Genomic DNA, 11,035 nt, shown 5'->3' on the forward strand with positions numbered 1-11,035 from the left:
CTCATAGCGCACATTTAGGAGCACCCCACTAGCATCCGAGTGCACATAATATTGAGAATTGTTTTAAATAACAAGGGATTCACGCAAGATAAGATAAGCTAAACATGAACTCGCTAGTAGGAGGAGACCCCTAGACATTGAATAGTGGCCAAGGATCCCAATCACCAAATACTGAGAGACTTGAATTGTCAAGCTACTTAGGGATCAACATCAACATGCACAATTAGGAGTGTAGCTCTACCCAACTTGATCAATCTAAGTGACACCCTAGTGCCTCAAGAAGTCGGCAACGTGTCAAGAACCAGTGCCAACTTGAAAAATGATGAGCTTGACTTGGAAAAATTCCCAGTCAACATCCAACAACTAGTGGCCTGGTAGTATGACCTGCAAACCAAAATGAAGCATCATGGTAGACCAGTCGAGGACATCATAGCCAATCTACAAGAGGAGAGGAGGTTGGCAAGGAAAGTGTTGCAAAGTGCATGTCCATCTACAACCGAGAGTAATGAGCTTAAAAGCTGAGATAAGACATAGAAATACATGAGGTCCAATGTGTGTTAGCTCTTGCCAATAGAACCAAGACAGGACCAAATGTCGAGAGCGAGAGAGCCTTGGAGGTTGATCTTATGCTAAGCGAGCTTCTCACGAAGTGACTCTTAGACAACACAGCCACAGAGCAGCCCTGGAAACTTCGTTGCTAGTAGGACTAGAAATCACCTCAAATTCTAGGAACCAGACTAAGATACCTATGGTTGCTAAACAACTCGACACAAGTATCAGCCCGACAATGACTTGTATAGCTTTGTGGAGCAGTTTGAGTAAGTACGTGAGGCTAACAACCTCACAGACCTTGCTCAACAACGTGCATAAGCTTTTGAACTTTACTTAGGAGACAAAGGACAGATGTGGTATACTAGTCTAGACAATGTCGAATACAATGACTTCAATACCTCAGGAGTCTCTTCATCAAGAGATTCTCTAAGGCAGAATACTCTGACAACCTCATCGTCAGGTTGATGAAAATCAAACCAAAAGAAAAAGGAGAATATCTGAGATTACGTCACCCATATGCAGAGTCTCTTTAAGAGAATCGTAGCCTGTAGAGCAACCTAGGGAATGAGCGATCTCCACTCTGTTTCATAAGTGGGATCTAAAGCGAAGAGCTTTAGAAGGCCTTGGTGAGCAACTCAACCCTGCAAAGGGATGTGCTAGCTAGGGTGTTTGAAGAAGCCATACAAGTGGATGACCTACTCAAGGAGAGGAGCTCAAGACCCACAACTCGAGACATCACTACCTCTAGAATCTCAAAAAGAGCTAAGACCGTCAGTGAAAGATCCAACCAAAGCATCCAAGATAAGGGAAAGAGTATTGACCAGAGCTAGGAGTTGGTGGATGTGAAGCTAGAGTTGGCTAGGATGTGAGAGATGATGAGAAGACCCACACGACCTCACGTGCAATGTGTGCATTGCAAAGGGAACCACCTTTTGATCAAGTGCATGGATCCTAGATCCAGACCCTATGCAGATTGCGGTAGGTTTGGCCACGATGCAATGTATTACTGATTACTAAGGCGGTTGTCATACCGACACCCATACAATCAACCTTACTAGCTAGGGAATAAACCGCCACATTATGAAAGGAAAGCTCCACTAGCTCTCCTAGCACCCAATGATTCAAAGCCAGTCGTCCTTAGGATGGACATCAAACCCACAGGGATACCTACACCACATGGACCCATTGTGACCCATCCACCAAGCGATGCTCATATATATTACGTAGAGGAGTTGAACGAGGATGAAGTATACATAAGCCCTTATGTCTCATACGACAAAGAGGGAAATCCCAACTTGATGGATTTTAGACCACTACCGGTAATGGCATTGGCCAAGGGAAGGGGTAGAGGTCTAGGAGGACAGAACCAAGAACCCATCGCATAGTGGACTTGTAGTCACTTAGGACATATCTCATCTCGATGCCTTGAAAGGGAGCAAGCCAATTGAGACAAGGTGGACCTGAGATGCCCTAAGTGTGGGATCACACACTTGTACACCAAGGGTCCTAGGCAGAAACCTTACACTAGTTCGGCTATCATCCATACCATTGGATTGTTCGGATTTTAGACACTTGATCATGAAGCCTAGCAACCTCGATGTAGCTTCAATAGGAAAGAGAAGCCAATATTTCATTACCAAGACCTAGCAACCTCAATGTAGCTTCAATAGGAAAGAGAAGCCATAGAAGAAGGAAAAAGTGGGCTGAGACGAAGATTATACTTAAGATAGATAGTGCTACCACATTACCAAAGGGGAAGCAAGTCACGGATGCAGAAGTATAGACATCTACTCCTAAGATAGCAGAAAAGGAAAGTGCCAAGATTGGAGAATATCCTGATCCGAGACACCAATTAGAAGTGGTTGATAAGATCAAGGATTGGGTGAGAGAAGCCCAAGCACACCTAAAGGATGTGGAACCCATTATTGAAGATGAGATCGATGAGCTCTCTACTACACACCGATCTTGACTACTTAGTTCAAATCAAGAGATGCATTTGCACCGCACATAGCACCACTTAGATAGAGCCTAGACACCATAGGTGGGCAGACTGCCCAAGATCATTGGTAAAAGAGTGTAGAGCCTAATGAAAACCAGGTGATTGGCAACTTGCTCATGACATTGATATTGGTCCCTGTGACCCTACCTCTGGGAGAGCTGCTTAGGTAGAACCGACATTACGACAAGGATTGAAGTAGTGGATAGAATGACATGATGAGCTTGGAGTGACCGACTTGCCTGACCACAACGTAGTAATGTACATACCAAGTTTAACCTTAAACACTGTGCTTAAGTTTTTGCATGTAAATGCCTTTTGGAAAGGCATAGAGATGCACACAGTATTGCCTATCATCAACGCATTAGGAGATGCTACAAGGAAGGGAATTGTAAATACAGGAGCAGGAATTAGTGTGCTTAACCATGGAGTCTTGCAAGCTTGGGGTAACCCACTTGTGGAGACTGCAAGGTTTAATGTCATCATGCGGGCTAACAGAATGAAGGTCAGACCATTTGGAGTACTAAAAGACTGGCCCTTGAAGATAACAGGAGTCCAGTTCTCAGTGAACTTCATAGTCATGAAGGGAGTGGACTATGACGTCTTGCTAGGCGATCTTGGATGCAAAACGCACGAGTGATAGAAGATTTGGGGCAATGGTCTCATATTATTAGGCAACAAATCAAAAGCTGTGAGAGTTGAGATGGATACTTGGAAGACCACTCCGATCAACCTAGATGCCATCTCTACTATGTTGAAAGGAGACTCACAAGTTTGCAATTCCTATGGGCCAAGATTGGATGCATGTGCTAGCCAACATCGCTCTGCCGTTCTCAGATGAAGAGTAGGGCAACCAGTGAGTCCCAAAAAGTCACACCATCTTAGCTACTGCCAAAGAGTAGGGTCCCACCATTAGTACCACTCTGCATGATGGCCAGGAGCTATAGCAATTGATCAACACTAGCATACCCACTACATACGAGCCTCCAATGTTGAACCTGCCTATAAACATAAGAGTAGCCACCATCACTGAGATCGAGGAAGAGAATGAGGAAGAAGTGGCACCTGCCTACCTATGCATATTAGTGACTACTAAGAAGACACATGTCTTAGATGCACTTATTGAAGAGGGAGTTAACTTTAATATTCTTACATACAATCATTGGACACTCATTGGTCAACCCCAAGTACAGCCTACTAATGCTAAACTCAACCCATTTGGGGGATAGTCCTACTCACTACTAGGAAAGTACAAAATAACAGTCTCTTAATACCAAGGCCACTAGTAAGGAATTGTTGTTAGGATACGCATTCAAGAAACAAGCACACTGCAATGTCGAATGTGACTCATAGTGCATTCAGCTTGCCATTGGTAATGTTCGGATAGTGACGGCTTTCAGCAAGGGCAGCACGGCTCCATCGCAGTAGCTTGCAGTGCCATTAGTAGAGGAACCAAGTGTAAGGTCTAAGGAGGGGGGTCGTAACTTGTCCCACCCTGCCAAGACAAATTGCATGCAACTTGAAGGAGCCACACCCAAGAACACTTTGCAATAGCTCAAATGGGTGCCCAAATGCCAACCGCAGTCGCCTAAAGCCAAACCGCCTGAACTCATAACCACATAATATCACACTCTAGGCTTAAGAGGCAAACATGGAGCTACAGAAGTAGATGAATGGTCAGGCTGCGATGGGTGCCCAAAGACTTGTTGTGCACCCAAGGATACTATGAAGGCAACAATTGGATTTGGTTGCCCAAAACTATGAACAACATGTGTGTCCTTCAATCCAAGCCCTCCAGTCCATCTCCCCCAAATTGTAAGCCAACGAGGACTAAGAAATCGATTGATCCAAAAGGAACCAAACCCATAGAGCCTCAACGAGTCCATCGACCAAAGTCGCAACCAGCTGGCCCTAGGCCAACTCAACCTAACACTTCAAGTGTCCCAACTGCTTCACTCGCAGAAGGCAGTGCATCATGTGAGCCGCAAGACCTATACATCGCACAACTTACCAACAAACACCCCATGGAACAACCCAGGAGGCAGACATGAGTAGTTAAGCTGTCCAACTCAACCAAAACCCAACCTCTCGCAAGCCTTAGACCCTCCTATAAGCAGAGATCCATCCTTACATTGGTCTTAGACCTAGCTGTGAATACAGGGAATGACCTTGTCACCTGTATCAGATGCATGGACATCACATTCACCATGCCTGGAGCTATGAATGGCTAGGCTTAGGCCTCCTCGATGCATGAGACACTAGTAATGGAAGTGCATTCCTTGCCATGCACTTGGGAGGAATATGAGCTTCTATTCATTAAGATTCTTGAAAAGGCCAAAGCCTTGATTGACAATGAGATCTCTTGAGAGTAAGCTCACACACAATGACTGATCACATCCTATTGCAGGAGAAAAGTCTGTGCAACAAGCTAGGAGCTAGAAGAGTTGACAAAGCTAGCCGACTCTGACTCTTCCTTTCTTTGAAAATGGTATGCTCTACATCTCCAATGGGAACAAAAGGGTTGCCAAATTATGACTAGTGCCGAGCATAGATGCTAATCAAAACCATTCAGTATGAACCTACCTATGTGGCTCCTACCTCGTTTAGAGTCTTGACCATCACATGCAAATGACCTTTAGAGGAATATGTCATGGCCCATCCCTATTTGGGATCGACTCCTTATTGAGGAAGAACTACACATTGCCAGCAGTAAGATGAACTTTGGAGACTTTGTAACCGATGTCATGACCTACATTAAATACATAGGTATTAGGCCTCAGAATATGGACAGTCATGTCCATTTAGAGTATAACCCAAACTTCTACGATCGGCTCATGACAAAGTAAAGCACAACAAGCATGCACTTAATGCTGTTAACCCTCGACCCTCCAATCCTAGGAAGGATTTTCATCATTCCTAGGAAGGATTTTCATCATTCCAGAAGAGGAGGGGGTATGGTGGAAAAGAAAACATGACTTGAACTTTGAAACTTCAACCGAATTTCAAAAGCAAAAAAAGAAGGTTCAAAGGAAAAAAAGGACAAGTAAAGGGAACTTGTACTTGAAGAAAATGTTTTATGGAATTTGTGCTTGGAATATATGGATTGCTTGAAGTATAAAAAGTTTCCATTCTTTATTGAAACCTTGCACCATTCCATAATGTTTGACCTTAAACTTTTTTCCTTTTTTGCAAAAAGTACTCTCAAAGGAGCTAATTGTAAGCTATTGTGCCATAACAGGAACTTGAGATGGTAGACCAACTTTGATTCTCAAAGGAAGAGAACAATAGGTACCGATTGGCCACTGAAACACATCTACAACTAGCTGAAGTATCACAACGTTAGCAATCTAGAAGAGCTGGTAAACAAGGAAGGAGTAGTGAGACAAATACTTGACTTGGTTCAATCTCCATAGATACGTAGAGAAGGTGGGCTAGAAGATTGTTCACGACAGATACACATAATTCCTGAGAATCTTTGACACAAGTAAGAACAATGGTACTGTAACTATTAGGAAGGAAGGCTCCCCTAAAAGGATAGAAGTTGTGCTTAGCTCGGAGATAGTGAAGAAGGCCTTAGGGTTGGCCAAAACACAGGGGAAGAGACCGAAGAGAGACGTTTATAGCATGTTGAAGATGCTCAAGACAAAGATTCATACCAATGATAGGATCAGTCTAGTAGACATCCCTGACCTTGCCATCCAGTTACAAGACAAGATGGTGCACACCCTGTTTTCCAGTCATTAATATAATACCCTCATGGCTCAGATTCCAGTGCCGATGCTTGAAAGTATTGCAACAGGGGCCCTAGACGAAGTAAACTTGAATGCCTATGTCCTCAAGACAATTGAATCATTAGCCAAGGCATTGTCATCAAACCATAGACCTGCATGAGGGGAGTCAACAGCCACCACAACCGAATTAGACCAAAAAATGCATGCATCAAAAGCATCCCTGATAGGGTTCGGATGAGAAGGTAAGAGGAAGCAGGGGATACTCTAGAGAGATTACCCATCCAAGAGCAACACCTCGCCCCAGTCCCACAAAGCCCATCAACATCTCTGAAAGCAAGAAAGGTGGGGAACAAAGAAGTGAGCAAGCCACAGAAAGAGAAGGCAGAGCGAGCCTTAAGAAAGAAGGGAGTTCAATCTCGAGCTCAATAGCAATAGGAGGAGTCTAGTGAAAGGACCATGAATGAGCAAGGCGGGGAGGGTTTGGTTCCATCAAGCTAGGAGGAGTAGAAGAAAATCTTGCTAAAAATTCCAAGCAAGAAGAAGAAGTAGGAAGAAGAGGAGGAATGCTTGTAGAAGGTATAAGAACAGTCTCGAAGGACAAAGAAAGAATGAAGGAAGAAGCGACAAGAGAAGGAGGAAAGGATAAGGAGAGAAGAGGATGAGCAAATGGATCTCGCCATTAGGCTATCAGTTGAGCAACCCTCCCACGCCAAAGAGTTGGCCAAAAGGAGCCTAGATGATGCACATGGAACTAGATCTGCCACAACAACAATAGTAGAAGCAACCAAAGGACATGTGGTGGAAGGAAAAGGAGGGAAGGCTCCATTGGAACCACCCCCACTCATCATGGTCCCCACTGCTACTACATGCAAGAAACCATGGATGCCATAATGGACCAAAGCAACATGATGGCTTGGGTGCAATACCTAGTCAACATGGTGCAGCATCTTGGACCAACACCCAATGAAGGAGCCCCCATATCAAGAATAAAGAGGCATGCCATTGTGGATGTTGAATCCAAGAAGGACCCAAAGAAGGCTAGGATGAAAGCCTTGACCATGTCCACACCCTCGACCATGCTACCAGAATTGGTCGGCCAACTGGAAAGAATAAAAAAGGAGAGGAAGGCAACATTGGCAGAGTTGGAAAAACTAAAAAGGAAACATTCTCAGCCTACCAACTCAAAAAAACGCCCCAAATAACCATCCAACAAAGGCATATAAGTGACTTGAGGGAAGACTTGGAAGCTAAATAGGCAATAAAAGGGAAAACGGAGGGGAAAGTCACAAAGGAGCCCCATGGCAAGAACATGTGATGCTAGAGGAGGACTTTTTGGTTCTCTTGTAGGCAACAGAATAAGCAGATTGAAGAGTACCTCAACCAGCTAAAGAGAATCGGAGATGAGCTCACTGAAGAGCTAGAAAGGGTTAGGACCCAAGCCTACACAGAGTGCAAAAAGGAGAAACAACAAAAGGAAGAGCTGCTCAAGGAATTGCGTGAGACCAAGACATAAAGAGATGAAGTGTCAGCCAAAAAACTAATAGAGATGGAAAACCAACTTCAGATGGCCCTCTTGGAATGAGAACGACTAGTAGAGCAACTGAATTGCCTCAAACAATAGAAAGAGGAAATGCTCGAAATCTAGAAAGAGCAAGAATAGATGGTCATGATGCTATCTCAATATTAGAATCAAGGTGTAGAGAGGATGAGCAAAAAGGCTAGGGTGTGGGAGAAACAAACCGCTGGAAGACTCAGAGATCTTGCCAAACACCTCGCCTTAGTAGAAAGTAAATTAATCATGACAATTGGAAAGGGCAGAAGCAATGGAGGCATGCCTTGAGGTCCAACAACATGACTTTTTGAACACAATCTCACACGTGACTCAAGTCGAGGGTGAAGATACCATGGAAGAGCTATGGAGGAAGTTAGAACTTACAAGACAATCCCTGAGATACGAACTTAATGAAAGAGTACTAAAAGAGAGCACCAACCTAAGCACAGAGCAACAGTGACAGTACCTAAGGCAGGTTGGGCTCTCAATAAAGAAGCTGGAGGAGTTAGGGTTTGGAGAGCCAGAACAACCACCTCAACCACCTACTGTAGCTCCAAAGGAACCACCAAGAGAAGAAGGGTCAGACTTTGAACAAGGCTAAGACAAAGAAGAACAACTGCAAGTGTCGAGACCAACACTGAAGGTGCAAGCACACACGGAAGAGCAGGGTGAGGAAGTTGCCCCCCCTAAGAGGGTTGTGGAAAGAAAGCATAGGTAGAGTTGGCATGAAGAAGACTCCAAGTAAGGTTGCAGCAAGTTCTTGAGGTCTAGGTTCCACAAAGAGAAAAATGCCACCTTGTAAACTGGGCCCAAGAACTGGCTGTTTGGGAGCAATGGGAAAATCAAAGCCGACCCTTTGAATTCTCTTTCCACTATCCTCGTTCTTTAGGTAGAATTCTATCTCTAAGGGTGGTGGACCAAGTGATTAGACTCATGCAATGACTGGGGAATAGCTGGACAGATGAGAGAAGAAGACACTCCACAAGGTGGTAAAGAGAGCTTGTAGATTATTGGCAAGACAAGGTTTGGGAGATTTTGAAGACCGTCAGTGGATACGAAGCCCAACCGCAATGCCAATGACGTGTCTAGGACACCAACCTTGATGCTTGGATGGCCTTTTGTAGTACCATACCAGACAAGCGCAACGACCCTACCTACATGCCATATCTGCGGAGAGAATATGGGTAGATTACTATCTAGAAATGCATGGCATGTACAACTTTCCAAGGATCTACAATAACATGAATACATAAAGCCCAGAGGAGTGCCTAATCTTCATTGAGTAGGACATTTGCCCATCCATCATGCATTTCCTCGATCAGTTCTCATCTTGTCCCAACCTGCCTTTATTACCATATGTAATTATCTTAGGATACTTAGGGTTTTGCTCAAACAAAACCCCACGGTAGAAGAGACCCACCTCTTGCCACTTTTTTTTAAAATCTAAACACTGGTATAGATAGTTGCATGATGGCTTGGATAATGATGAGGGCTGTGCTCCTGCCTTCTTTTTACATAGCCATCTTGGAATATATGAATGATAGTTGCTTCATTGTTGAGTGTTGAAATGACTTGTTTTTTGGCTGATTTTTGTTATTTTTGAGAGCTGAATGGTTGATTTTATGAGATGATTGATTGATTTAGAAGTGGTTTGAGAGTGTTTTAGATGATATTGATTGTGTTTTGGAAGATCATGATGTTTATTGGTGGTTCTGTGATGTTCTGATAGATTCTGATTGGTTCTGTATACCTTCTGTTTTGCTCTATTTTGGTCTGTTTTGTTCTGATTGTCTTCTGTAAGGAGGGAAGGAGTATTGATTGATGAAGAATGAGATATTGTGAAAGTTTATTGAATGGTTTGTGAGAGTTTGGAATGGTTTGAGAATGAGTTATGTGGTTTTGATGATCTTCTGTAACCTTCTGTAGAGCTTCTGTTTCTGTTCTGTTCTGTACTGTAGCTGTTCTGGTACTGTTCTGTAGACTGTTCTGTATGCTTCTGTAAGTGTTCTGTGGAATGTATGTGTGACTTTGGGAAAGTTTTCTAGCCTTGGAAAGAGGTGAATACAAGTGCAAAAGAGCTAAAAGAAGTGGAAGAAGTAGCTGCTAAAGACTCAAGTGAAGACTAGAGTGAAGTGACAGTAGTGAGCTATGAAAGGACACTGTAGTGGCTCTGGTGACTCTTCATATCGGACATGCCTCTTGGGAGGGGTATCCACGACCTAAGAGTGATTATTGAGAGTGATTTTGAGAGATTGTAGTGAGGATATGATGTATTATTGATGGAGAGAGAGAGAGAGAGTCAGAGATAGCCAATTCTACTGAAACAGAGTGATTGTATATGAGAGATTGAGAGAGAAGACTATGAAGACTATGAAGATGAATACTATGTGATGTATTTCCATTCAAAGATGGTGTACTTCTTTGCTTTCTTTGTTCTATTGATGGATTTTGTGAAGATGTTGAAGAATATGGTTGATTCTATTAAAACCGTGGGAGATCTACATGATGCTGCATGAAGATTTGTTGTGCCTGGTGTTATTTTCTTCATTATGATCATATGAAACATGATAAACAAGCTTGTTGATGTTACAAGATAGATTTTCTTGCAAGAGAATTCCCTTTTCCTTGGTGTTCCTCTCGGGGCTCCATGTTTTTGGTGCGCAGCCGGGGAAACTTGCCATCAACAAGCACCAAAAGAGGCTGAAAATGAAGGAAATGGAATTGCCAAGAAGAGAAGAATTCAATGGATGTTTGTAAAGTTCCTTCTTCCACTGAAGAGTTGGAATTCCTCATAATCAAAGCCACTTTCCACAAGAAGTTCATCCCACAATGGCGGAAACACATCACCATCATGATGCATGCTCTATGTGGTGGACAGTTTCCTCTCCTTGTTGAAGCAGCAGAAACTTGCATCTTGGTGGCAAACTGTTTGGGAACAAACTGAAGAGCAGAAATAGAGAGAATGACCATCCATGGAAGATTTGGCATTCATTGAGAAGTTTCCAGACAACATCAAGTGGGAGATTGTGAAGAGGCTTCAGGAGTCTTGGTCTGTAGAGGTTCACAGGGACAAGGAAAAGAGTTGGAATTTGTTCGTGGATGCTCAACAGCAAGATACATGGGATGCTTGGTGTACTGATAATCTTCTGTTTGTTCAATTAGCAACCCATTGGAAGTTGGTAGACAGAGTGTTTTTTACAACCT

This window comes from Lygodium microphyllum, chromosome 18 (assembly GCF_053477565.2).
Source record: "Lygodium microphyllum isolate KBCC chromosome 18, Lygodium_microphyllum_v1.1.10, whole genome shotgun sequence".
NCBI classification, from domain to species: Eukaryota; Viridiplantae; Streptophyta; class Polypodiopsida; order Schizaeales; family Lygodiaceae; genus Lygodium; species Lygodium microphyllum.